A 12200-nucleotide genomic window follows, 5' to 3' on the forward strand; every position below is an offset into this window, starting at 1 on the left:
TTTTTTTTTTTGACAAAAACAAGGGATTCAGCGGCTAGAAGAATTCAGGAAGGATCAGGTAAGGCTGACAACATCACAGATGCAAATGTACAAAGCAGCAAAATAGGTCAAGCAAAAATTATGTTATCATTCACTCAGCATTATTGAGTTATTCATTTCTTCTGAAGAACACAAAAAGAGAAGTTTTGAAGAATGTTCACGTTGCTATTTTTCATACAATAGTGACCAGGGGCTGTCAAGCGGCAAAAGGACAAACAAAGACCATAAAATCATTCTGAAAAAGTCCATATGACTTGTGCGTTATATTCTGAGTCTTCCGAAGCCAAACAATAGTGCTGTGGGGATGACATATTTTTGTAGGCCAAAACCCAGGAACAAGTTAGCATTTTAACACTTCTGGTTCCATCAATGGGTTCCATTAATGGGAAGTCAATTGTTTTTTGGGGGTTTTAAAAATAACGGCTGTGGTTAACACAAGATCAAGATATTTTCATGTTTTATTCTAATGCATAAAATACATCAGTAATAACCCCTTTTGATATACTTTTTTTTAAAGCTTTTATTTGTCTTGAAAAAGCCGGTTGCTAACAAGTGGCTAAATGGTTCTACAGAGGTTGGCAGGGGTGTTAAAACATCATTGCAGCGAACAGGTAAACTCATCTACTCCCCAGTCTGTATGGAGGTAAAATAATGCCAAATGTTTTTGAAACAAAAAGCCTGTTGAATTGCACTACTTGAAAAAAAATATGCATTGCATTAACCATGCTTGCATTTTAATGCATTGTATTTTTAGGACTTGCATTTTTTATTGGCTCAAATTTGACATGGTTGAATATTTAAGCTGTGAATATTTCAATTAAAAACATTTCAAACACATTTTCATTATTAAAAAATCAATAATCCATATTCACACTTCATATTTGACTTCTAAAATATTCAAACTTTTTAAAAATACAACCTATAATATTCAACAGACAATTTTCGGTCCATTTTATTTCGCTTTACAAATTCGCGTCCACAAATTCAGTGGTTCAAATTCGACAGTAAATTCAACATTGACATCCAGGAACTGCAGGAAAAGCAGTAGATTACCGATCATAATCTCCATCTGCTGTTAGTCGACCTCACCAACAGGGGGTGCAAGCGTGTGTTGTTGATGAAGACTGAACAAAAGTTAGAGCAAGCCATTCATTCATAAAAACCAAGGGGGTCGCTGTGTCCATTTCTTTTACTGTCTATGATAAAAACTAATTTATAGAAATGTGAGTGTATTTGTTAACTTTATATTGCGGCGATGTGCTTCAGTACAAGGGTTTCCCTCAATACTTCAGGATTGCTGGAATATAAGGTGCTTAACGTAGCTTAAAGCTGCTGTAGCTAACTTTTGTAAAAAAAATGTTTTACATACTTGTTAAAACTGTCATTATGTCCTGACAGTAGAATATGAGACAGATGATCTGTGAAAAAATCAAGCTCCTCTGGCTCCTCCAAGTGGTCCTATTGCCATTTGCAGAAATACACCACTCCCGGTCAGAAACAACCAATCAGAGCCAGGAGGAATGTCTTAGCAGTGTCAATCACGCTCGTGTATACGCACTGATCACACCCCTCTCTTGCACAGCACGTACCGTCGTTCAAACTCAAGATTGCCGGTGTGCTGCAGCTGTGCTAATGGCGGAGAAACAACCTAAACTGCCAATTTCTCGAGTGGCACCTGCTCATAAAGTGAAAGTGAAAGTGAAAGTGACACGTGATGGCCAAGTATGGTAACCCATACTTGGAATTTGACCTCTGCATTTAACCCATCCAAGTAAGTGCACACACATTAGGAGCAGAGTAGTGAGTAGTGTACACACACACACTGCAAACGTGGATACACACACCCGGAGCAGCGGGCAGCCTTGAGTGGCGCCCGGGGAGCGATTGGGGGTTAGGTGCCTTGCTCAAGGACACCTCAGTCATATTCCTGCCGGTACTGGAATTGAACCAGCAACCTTTGGGTCACCAGTCCAACTCTGCTACCATTAGGCCATGACTGCCCCAACATTATAAAACAAAGAGGTAAAAGGAAAAAGGGCGATGACGATAAACAAGCGAAAAAGAAAGAATTAGACAGAGCCCATTGACTCGGTGTCAAAACTCTAGCCGCATAACATGTTGATAAAATGTCACGCACTGTGGTAAGCAACAATTGAAACCTGCTAATTCACTGGCTTGTCATGTTGCTGAAATAATGTACTAGCAAACCTTATCTAGTATTACATATCGCTAGAATAATTACTTACATACTGTAACATTAGTTACCGTAAATGAACGGTATCTTACTAGCTATTTATAACTTATAGAAAGAGTGCAACATTATAAAGTTACATGTATTGCAAAATACATAATGATTTGAGGACCAAGTTTGTAGTCAAAGTATGACTAGGCCATAGTCAATGTAAAGCATATTGTTGATGTTTCGTCCCTATTAGTGAATGTGCCATAACTGTTTATCCGGCGTCATCGGTGGCCCTGCTTACTAGCCTGCGCGTTCACGGCAGGCTCCGGTGTGGAGGGAGGGGTGTAGCGCAGCAGAGAGCAAGGGGGTGGGACCTGTAAGTTGTGCTTGTTCAAATTTTCAGGCTAAGTCAACGTTTTCTCAAAACTCCCTACTGCAGCTTTAATGGACTAATACAGTGATATAAAAAACTCGCACCTTATTGAGAAGGCTGCAGGCTACTATATTGCTACAGGCAAGCAGATGGACTCAGAATATGAACTTAACACGCAAAGTTTCACGCAGCGTTTCCCTGTGATATAAGTTACTCAGTGGCATAGTGGGTGGGACAGGTGTGTGTGTGTGTATGTGTTGCTAATACAATGTTAAATCATAAATCAGACGTAGGCTATGTACAATAACATTATGATGTCCAGCAATCGATTTAAATAGTACATTGGATTTCATCTGTCGTGTTTAATGAGATCTAATATGTTGTTAGTGCCAAGAATTTTGATTTACGTATGTACTGTAATGGTCGAGTGGCAGAACTTTTGCCATGCGTGTCAGAAGTTCTTGGTCCTAATTCGCACTCGTATAGTTGTTTTTTTCCTCATCAAAACCGAATATATTTATCAGTAGTTGTATATCAAGAAGGGACACGTTTGTGTGCAGTTTGTTTTGTGATTTCACCGGAACGAATAGAGAAGAGTCTCCTCAACCGATTGAAGCGCGTGTCCGCGTTAAGACTGTGCGCGAGCCACAAGAGATACTGTATCCGCGCCACTGATCGCAGTGGCAACGAGCACTTGATTTCATAAACAACACATTTCTGCGTTAGATTGCCTCTTATTTAACAAAAAACGAAATGAATGCTCTGCTAGATAACTGGAGATGTTTTATTTAGGCTATTTGAATGTACATCTCAATACATATAGATACAAATACATATCAAAAATATGAAAGGTGTGCATCATGCCTGACAGCTACCACTTTTCTGTAAGTCATTATCTCCCAATGCTATTGAAGTTAGAAACGTGTGTACCAATGTATATGTAACTTTAGAGACGGTCCCTAAATTGCGAACGTTCAATGTCAAGCCAACTTTATGCCAGTATATCTCTGGGAAACGCGTAGTGTGAAACTTTGCGCCTAAAGTTCATATTCTGAGTCCATATGCTTGCCTATACCCATATAGAAGCCTACAGCCTATAGTTTGGTCTTTTATATCACTGTATTAGTTAAGATACTTTACGCGTTTTATATGTCCAGCAATCCTGAAGTATTGAGGGAAACCCTAGTACTGCAGCAGATCGCCGCGATATAAAGTTAAGGCAACTAAACAACCAAGAGAAATATGTCTACCTCAAATGTAGGCCTACCATTTGATCTGTACATCAGCATCGGGGGAATAATAGTATAATCTCGTTCACTGTAGAGGAAGATCCATGTAGGCTACACAGATACTGAATGAAACATAAAAACAGCCCTCATAATAATCACAAATACACTTACATTTCTATAAATATGTTTTTATGAATGAATGGCTTGCTCCATAGACATCATATAGAGACTAGATGCCCTATTGGCCGCTGTGGCGCAAGAAATGCGGCCGCCATCTTAAACCGGCCATACTCCTATTTGCGTTGCATAGCAGCAGTAGATGCCAGAGCACTGTGCAGCATATTCCTGCTCAAATCGGCGGACCATCACTCGGGGATTACTTTTCACAAGTAAGATTTAACATTTAACATTACCGTACTATTGTTTGTATTTTGTGAGTAAAATATTCAATGTGCCTGTATCGTAGCTACGTGTATGACCTTTGCAGCAAAAAACCCGCGTGAAAATCAGTTCGGTATTCAGTGAGATATGATTAATTAAATGCGCTGACAGCTCATTGCACCTGCCAAACAGATTACACTGAGCGGAGCGGGTGACCGGTTTAAGATGGCGGCCCCACGGCTCGTCCGTGCCATTAGGCAGTAGCGGTCGATAGGGCGTCTATCTATATGATGTCTATGGCTTGCTCTGTTGTTCGGTCTTAGTCAACAACACACGCTTGCACCCCCTGCTGGTGAGGGCAACTAACAGCAGATCTACTGCTTTTCCTGCAGTTCCTGGATGTCAATGGTGAATTTACTGTCGAATTTGAACCACTGAATTTGTGGAAGCGAATTTGTGAAGCGAAATAAAATGGACCATAAATTGCCTGTTGAATATTATAGGTTGTATTTTTAAACAGTTTTAATATTTTGGAAATGAAATATAAAAGGTGAATATGGATTATTGAATTTTTAATAACGAAAATGTGTTTGAAATGTTTTGAATTTTGAATTCAACCATGTCGAATTTGAGCCAGTAAAAAATGCAAGTCCTAAAAATACAATGCATTAAAATGCAAACATGGTTAATGCAATGCATATTTTTTTTCAAGTAGTGCAATTCAACAGGCTTTTTGTTTCAAAAACATTTGGCATTATTTTACTTCCATAAGTCTGCTTTTACAGCCTAATTGTATTAATAAGCATGCTCTTGCAAACTATTAGGACTCGAACTTTCAGAGAAAATGTATTAAAATTAGTGATGTCAAAATGTTTAATTCTAATATTCATATCAGTAAGTCTCAAGCGATATGTCAGTAAATAAGTTAATTGATTTGTAGTATACTTAGTACGAAATAAATTAATTTTAAATACATTTTGGTATAGATTTTTTTCACTAGGGAAAATCCAATAGGGTTTTTTGTCGAAGAAACCAGGGTGATGCTAACTTCTGGGTTGGCCTACAAAAATAGTTAGGACTTGCAAAATAGACAGAAATTTAAGTTGTAATTCATTGAAAATTATGCTTATTAGCATGGTTCCAATTCACTTGTATTGCATTGAAAACAATGGCTTCACATTCTGCAAAATAACTTCTTTTGTATTCCACTGAAGAAAGAAAGTCATACGAATATCACAATGAATAAATAATAAGAGAATTTTTACTTCTGGGAAGAAAATAATCATAAAAAAAAACAATAAAAGTAGGATCTCCGATTTCAGACCTATTTAAAAGTCCAATATGAAAAAGATTAAATTATGGCACACAGTACAATACAAGTCTTTGTACAGACACAAGTACCATGTTTACTTTTTACACCCGCCCTACTTGTTGAGGCTTTTCATAGTTGATCCAGCCTGCATGCACCTCTTTTTCATTTCCCTCCCAAAATTCCACATCAGTCTGTTGACAAATAACTTTACAACCATTTACAATTCATCCTCATTCTATAAACAACTAGGAGGGTTTGAAGGGGCAAGGAATTTATAAAATGTGACCCTGGATGACAAAACCAGTCTTATGGGTCATTTTTTGAAATTAAGATTTATACATCAAATGAAAGCTGAATAAATAAGCCTTCCATTGATGTATGGTTTGTTAGGATAGGACAATGTTTGGCCGAGATACAACTATTTGAAAATATGGAATCTGAGGGTGCAGAAAAATCGAAACATTGAGAAAATCGCCTTTAAAGTTGTCCATTTATGTTCGCGATTGTGCTGCATTCACTCACAAAAATAAATGTTTTATACATTTCCGGTAAAAAATTTACAAAATATCTTCATGGATCATGATCTTTACTTAATATCCTAATTATTTTTGTCATAAAAGAAAAATTGATAATTTTGACCCATACAATGTATTGTTAGCTATTCCCACAAATATACCCGTGCTACTTAAAACTGGTTTTGTGATCCAGGGTCACAAATGAGTTAACGATAAAGGTGATCCTCGCCAGAAAAAAAAAATGTATCATGCCAAGACCAGCCGAAATGATTATCAGTTCATTTCATTGTCTAAATTTGTGTAAAAATATTCTAACTACACTAAAACAAAGAGGTTGAATTTTCTGAGTGAGGCACGCCTGTGTCGCCACAATGCTTGGGTGTTGTGGATGGTGTCAGAGCGTCACTATGGGGTTGCTAAGGTCTTCTGATTGTTCATTAGTGAATTGCTATGTCATTAGACACTTTTCCACTGTCAGGCCAGTGCGAGCCAGGGCTAAAAACGTGCCAGACGGGCCAATGGCCTCGGAAAATCAAGTTGCGTTTTCACAATCGGGCCAGTAACCCCCGCACCGCTACCCTAAAACCCGCCCTTAACACGCCGCCATAGAACAAAGTCACACAAACTCACCAGCTGACTGAAAACTAACTAGATCGCAAAATGAGCATGGATCTTTCACTAGCATCGATATTTGACCAATGTTTTACAATAAAAAACTTACAGTGACAGTAATTTATTAATTTGTGTCTGGAGTGGACATCAATCATGCACAGATGCAGAATAAAACTGGTATTGACCATTTCACATAAAAAGAGAACATATTAGGTTGCACCTGCTTCCATTTATTTGCGATCACAAGAATGCACAAAACAACTCATTTAAGCTTTAAATCCAAAGGCTTACACATTTAGAAAAATACATTACGTACATTTTTATTAACTTTTATTTAACGGTTAGATCAGGTAGAAAGCTTGCAATTTGTTTGTTTTTTTAATAGTGAGGCCTAATAGTGATGCTTGCATTGACAAACACCTCTAATAAATGAAATCATAGAAACTATCTTTCAGTACAGAAAAAATCATACTGCAATAAACAATTATTTTGTTGGCAAAAAGTAAACAGTTTACAAAATGGCAATTTTGATAACAGTATGAATAGCTAAGCAAATATTCTTATATATATATATATATATATATATACAGGTGCTGGTCATATAATTAGAATATCATCAAAAAGTTGATTTATTTCAGTAATTCCATTAAAAAAGTGAAATTTGGATATTATATTCATTCATTACACACAGCCAGATATATTTCAAGTCTTCATTCCTTTTAATTTTGATGATTATAACTGACAACTAATGAAAACCCCAAAATCAGTATCTCAGAAAATTAGAATATTGTGAAAAGGTTCGGTATTGAAGACACCTGGTGCCACACTCTAATCAGCTAATTAAATCAAAACACCTGCAAAGGCCTTTAAATGGTCTCTCAGTCTAGTTCTGTAGGCTACACAATAATGGGGAAGACTGCTGACTTGACAGCTGTCCAAAAGACGACCATTGACGTCTTGCACAAGGAGGGCAAGACACAAAAGGTCTTTGCTAAAGAGGCTGGCTGTTCACAGAGCTCTGTGTCCAAGCACATTAATAGAGAGGCGAAGGGAAGGAAAAGATGTGGTAGAAAAAAGTGTACAAGCAATAAGGATAACCGCACCCTGGAGAGGATTGTGAAACAAAACCCATTCAAAAATATGGGGAAAATTCACAAAGAGTGGTCTGCTGCTGGAGTCAGTGCTTCAAGAACCACCACGTACAGACGTATGCAAGACATGGGTGTCAGCTGTTGCATTCCTTGTGTCAAGCCAATCTTGAACAGGACACAGCGTCAGAAGCGTCTCGCCTGGGCTAAAGACAAAAAGGACTGGACAGCTGCTGAGTGGTCCAAAGTTATGTTCTCTGATGAAAGTCAATTTTGCATTTCCTTTGGAAATCAAGGTCCCAGAGTCTGGAGGAAGAGAGGAGAGGCACACAATCCACGTTGGTTGAAGTCCAGTGTAAAGTTTCCACAGTCAGTGATGGTTTGGGGTGCCATGTCATCTGCTGGTGTTGGTCCACTGTGTTTTCTGAGGTCCAAGGTCAATGTAGCCGTCTACCAGGAAGTTTTAGAGCACTTCATGCTTCCTGCTACTGACCAACTTTGTGGAGATGGAGATTTCATTTTCCAACAGGGCTTGGCACCTGCACACAGTGCCAAAGCTACCAGTACCTCGTTTAAGGACCATGGTATCCCTGTTCTTAATTGGCCAACAAACTCGCCTGACATTAGCCCTATAGAAAATCTATGGGGTATTGTGAAGAGGAAGATGCGATACGCCAGACCCAACAATGCAGAAGAGCTGAAGGCCACTATCAGAGCAACCTGGGCTCTCATAACACCTGAGCAGTGCCACAGACTGATCGACTGCAGTAATTTAGGCAAAAGGAGCCCCAACTAAGTATTGAGTGCTGTACACACTCATACTTTTCATGTTCATAATTTTCAGTTGGCCAACATTTTAAAAAATCCTTTTTTTTTGTATTGGTCTTAAGTAATATATTCTAATTTTCGGAGATACTGAATTTGGGATTTTCATTAGTTGTCAGTTTCAATCATCACAATTAAATGAAATAAACATCTGAAATATATCAGTCTGTGTGTAATGAATAAATATAATATCCAAGTTTCACTTTTTGAATGGAATTATTGAAATAAATCTACTTTTTGATGATATTCTAATTATATGACCAGGACCTGTATATATATATATATATATATATATATATATATATATATATATATATATATATATATATATATATATATTGCTGCATTCTTTCAGAGAGATGAGGCAAGGTTTCCTGAGGTTTTGCCGTTACCTGATCAGAGCTCTCAGCGTGAGGGAAATGTCTAAGGAAAAAGGGCTGAATCCCATCATTGTGCAGAATCACGGAACACCCGATGGCTCCAACAAGAAAACGCAGCCGCAATGATGGACAGGAACGCAATGTTGTTATTGAAAACACGTGTAATTTTAACAGACTGGTATCACTCTACCAATGACTCTTGGGGCGTGGGGCGCTGAGTCGGCAGAAATATTTCCCCTCACAGTCAAAATTCAGATTATATGCTTTCCTTTTTTTAAATACCATTTCTAAAAAAACACTCTTTATAAAAGTATTTGCTGTTGCTTTCAACATATGTGAGATAATTCCTGAGGTAATTTTTCATGAATTCATCTATGTCTCTAGGTACAGGCTACATTTCAAATTCTTACATAGTGTGTTTAGATAAAGTATTTGTTTTCAGAGCAAGTTTGACGTGAGCAGCAAAATCTCTTATCTTTTGTTAAATCACATTTACAAGGTTCCTTAGGAGACACACTGTGCTATTTCTCAGAAGAAATATAATTTGCTTTATTTTTAACATCCATTAATTCAGATGACAAATAGGGCCCGTCACAAAGTCTAAACTTTGCCTCATGGTCTGTTAAGCAGTTGTCCAGGAGGCAGGCTTTGGAGAAGGAGCATAGCTGCTGCAAAAGGGGCACTTGAAGTTGTGAGCATGCTTATGAAACCTAAAATGAAAAACTGGTTCCCTTGACAAAAACCCGATAGGATTTTTCCATTGACTTTTGGATTATTGCAAAAAATAACCTCTGTAACCAGCAAATGATTCTTACATGTTCATCATGATAATCTTCACAAATGCACACCACTTTTATGAAGGTTGAAACCAAATACAATCACAAGAAGTAAAACGTTAAACGTCTGAACCCCCCCCCCCCCCCCCCCCCAAAACCAATAGGATTTTTCCATTGGCTCTTTGATTATTGCAGAAAATAAGCTCTGTAATCAACAAAAGTTTATGATTCGTAGGCTACATGTTCATCACATAGACGGTTCATCATGATAATCTTCACAAATGTACACAACTTTTATGAATTTTTAAGCCAAATTAAATCGGCAGAAGTAAAAAGTTAAACGTCTGGAACCTTAAATGAAAATAGTTTCCCTCAAAAGAAAAAAAAGAAAAAAGATTTTTTCCATTGACTTTTGGATTATTGCAGAAAACAAGCTCTGTAACCAACAAAAGTTTATGATTCTTACATGTTCATCTTGATAATATTAAATCTTGAATCCTGCAGACAACTTTGAAGCCAAATGCAATCACCAGAAGAAAAAATGTAAAAGTCTGAAACCTAAAATTGAAAATTTTTTTCAAGTTAAGTTGAAATAGTTTGCACAAGTGTGATTATAAATGCACTGAGGCTGTGAAAGTGTACAAGTGAGTTGATAGGTTTTCCTGTTTGGCATGATGACGGCCAAGGACGCACGCGAGCAAAGTCTGTGAGACCGCAAATCCCCATTTAGGCTGCCATTTGGGACATGGCCATTGCTAAAACCCTGTTCGCGATATGGAAGGTTGTGTTTATTTGAAAAGCAGGAATTGGCTTTTCTGAAGTTTTGCATCAGCTGCGACAACCCACATTTGTGGCAGCCCGAGCCTCACGGTTCAGCCAGCCGTATCTTCCAGAACGGGCTAACCGAGACCCTTTCCAAGCTCTCTTAACTGGGTCTGATTATTTTCACACACCTTTCAGGTTAGCACAAATTAAACTTTGACATGTGCCAGATTTCTTACCAATATCGACTTGCCTGCGAGAGTGTTTATTTTGAAGGCCAGCATGCTCTGATTCAGGTGCTGAGTCTCATTCCTGTCCTGAGCTGTCTGGTTTCTCCTGTATTTATTCACAGCCTGCCAATTAAACCGGCAAGTGTTTGCCCTAAAGGCCATTCTACCCCACTGAATCCAAATGCGCAAAGTGTGCTTGTTTTGGCGTGGCCATAAATGGACGGGAGACCTGTTTTGAGTGTCCTTCGGCGAAAGGTGTTGTGACACGAGTCACTGACTAAGCTCTGGTAGTAAAGGTGATTTATCACACACTTCACACTTGACATGGACTTCCTATATACTTTTGTAGAGGTCAATTTGAAATAATGTATTTTGCCATTTTAGGATTCATATTTTTAACAGGCAGAGTTTAGCATTGCCGGCTAAAGTATCACATATATCACTTATGTTGTGTTGGATTAATAATATTATTCTAATATTTAATATGGTGATTATAAAGCATCAAGGTACACTACCTTTTAAAAGTTTGGAGTCAGTAAGAATTTTTTATGTTATTGAAAAAAGTCTCTAGCTGCATTTAACTCATCAAAAGTACAGTAAAAACAGTAATATTATGAAATATTATTACAATGTAAAGTAACACTTTTTTATGTAATTTATTTCTGTAATGGAAAAGCTGGATTTTCAGCATCATTACACTAGTCTGCAGTGTCACATGATCCTTCAGAAATCATTCTAATACTTAATTTTTTTACATATTTTTCTACAAAAAATGTATTCTAATATTCAATATGGGGATAATTAAGCATCAAGGTACACTATCGTTCAAAAGTTTGGGGTTGGTATGTTTTTTTAACGTTTTTGAAAAAAGTATCTTTTGCTCACCAGAGCTGCATTTAGTTGATCAAAAGTAGTAATATTGTGAAATATTATTACTATGTAAAATAACTGTTTTCTATTTTAATATGTTTTATAATGTAATTTATTTCTGTGATGGTAAAGCTGAATTTTAAGCATCTTTCAGAAATCATTTTACTAATATTGTATTATTTTTTTTTATAGTTTTACTTAATATTCCACAGGTTCTTAATTATTAAGTTGTAGCTCACCAAAACTGACCAGAGCATCTGGAAAATGAGACTTAGTGCTTCATTAAGCACAGAAATGTGTCACATTGGCCCGCCATTGCCTGAAATCACCCAATTTAGACATTCGTTAAATTCTTTCCTTCTGTCTTCTGATGAACAGAACAGAAGAGAACTGAGGTTGAGTAAATGATGACAGAATATTTAAATTTTTTGACGAACTTTTCCTTTTAAAGATTGTTGTTAGGCACAATGTACAGTGGAGAGACTATGTTCACAATACAACACGTGTCTTACTGCTTTTCAACGGAAATCCTATATATTAAAAATATTGTTAATCACAAGACATTTTAATACAAAACTGAATTAAGACCTTCTAAATATGCCCATTTCCACTTTATTTTGACCTAT

General features: G+C 37.2%; 1 protein-coding gene across 2 annotated transcripts in view; it reads right to left on the minus strand.

Moving 5' to 3' along the window:
* Window positions 1-12200, minus strand: part of bicc1 (BicC family RNA binding protein 1) — a 116712-nt gene that overhangs the window by 79036 nt on the left and 25476 nt on the right. The window lies entirely within an intron of this gene.

This window comes from Siphateles boraxobius, unplaced genomic scaffold, assembly GCF_051911475.1.
Source record: "Siphateles boraxobius isolate OS27281-9 unplaced genomic scaffold, OSU_SipBor_1 55, whole genome shotgun sequence".
Lineage (NCBI taxonomy): Eukaryota > Metazoa > Chordata > Actinopteri > Cypriniformes > Leuciscidae > Siphateles > Siphateles boraxobius.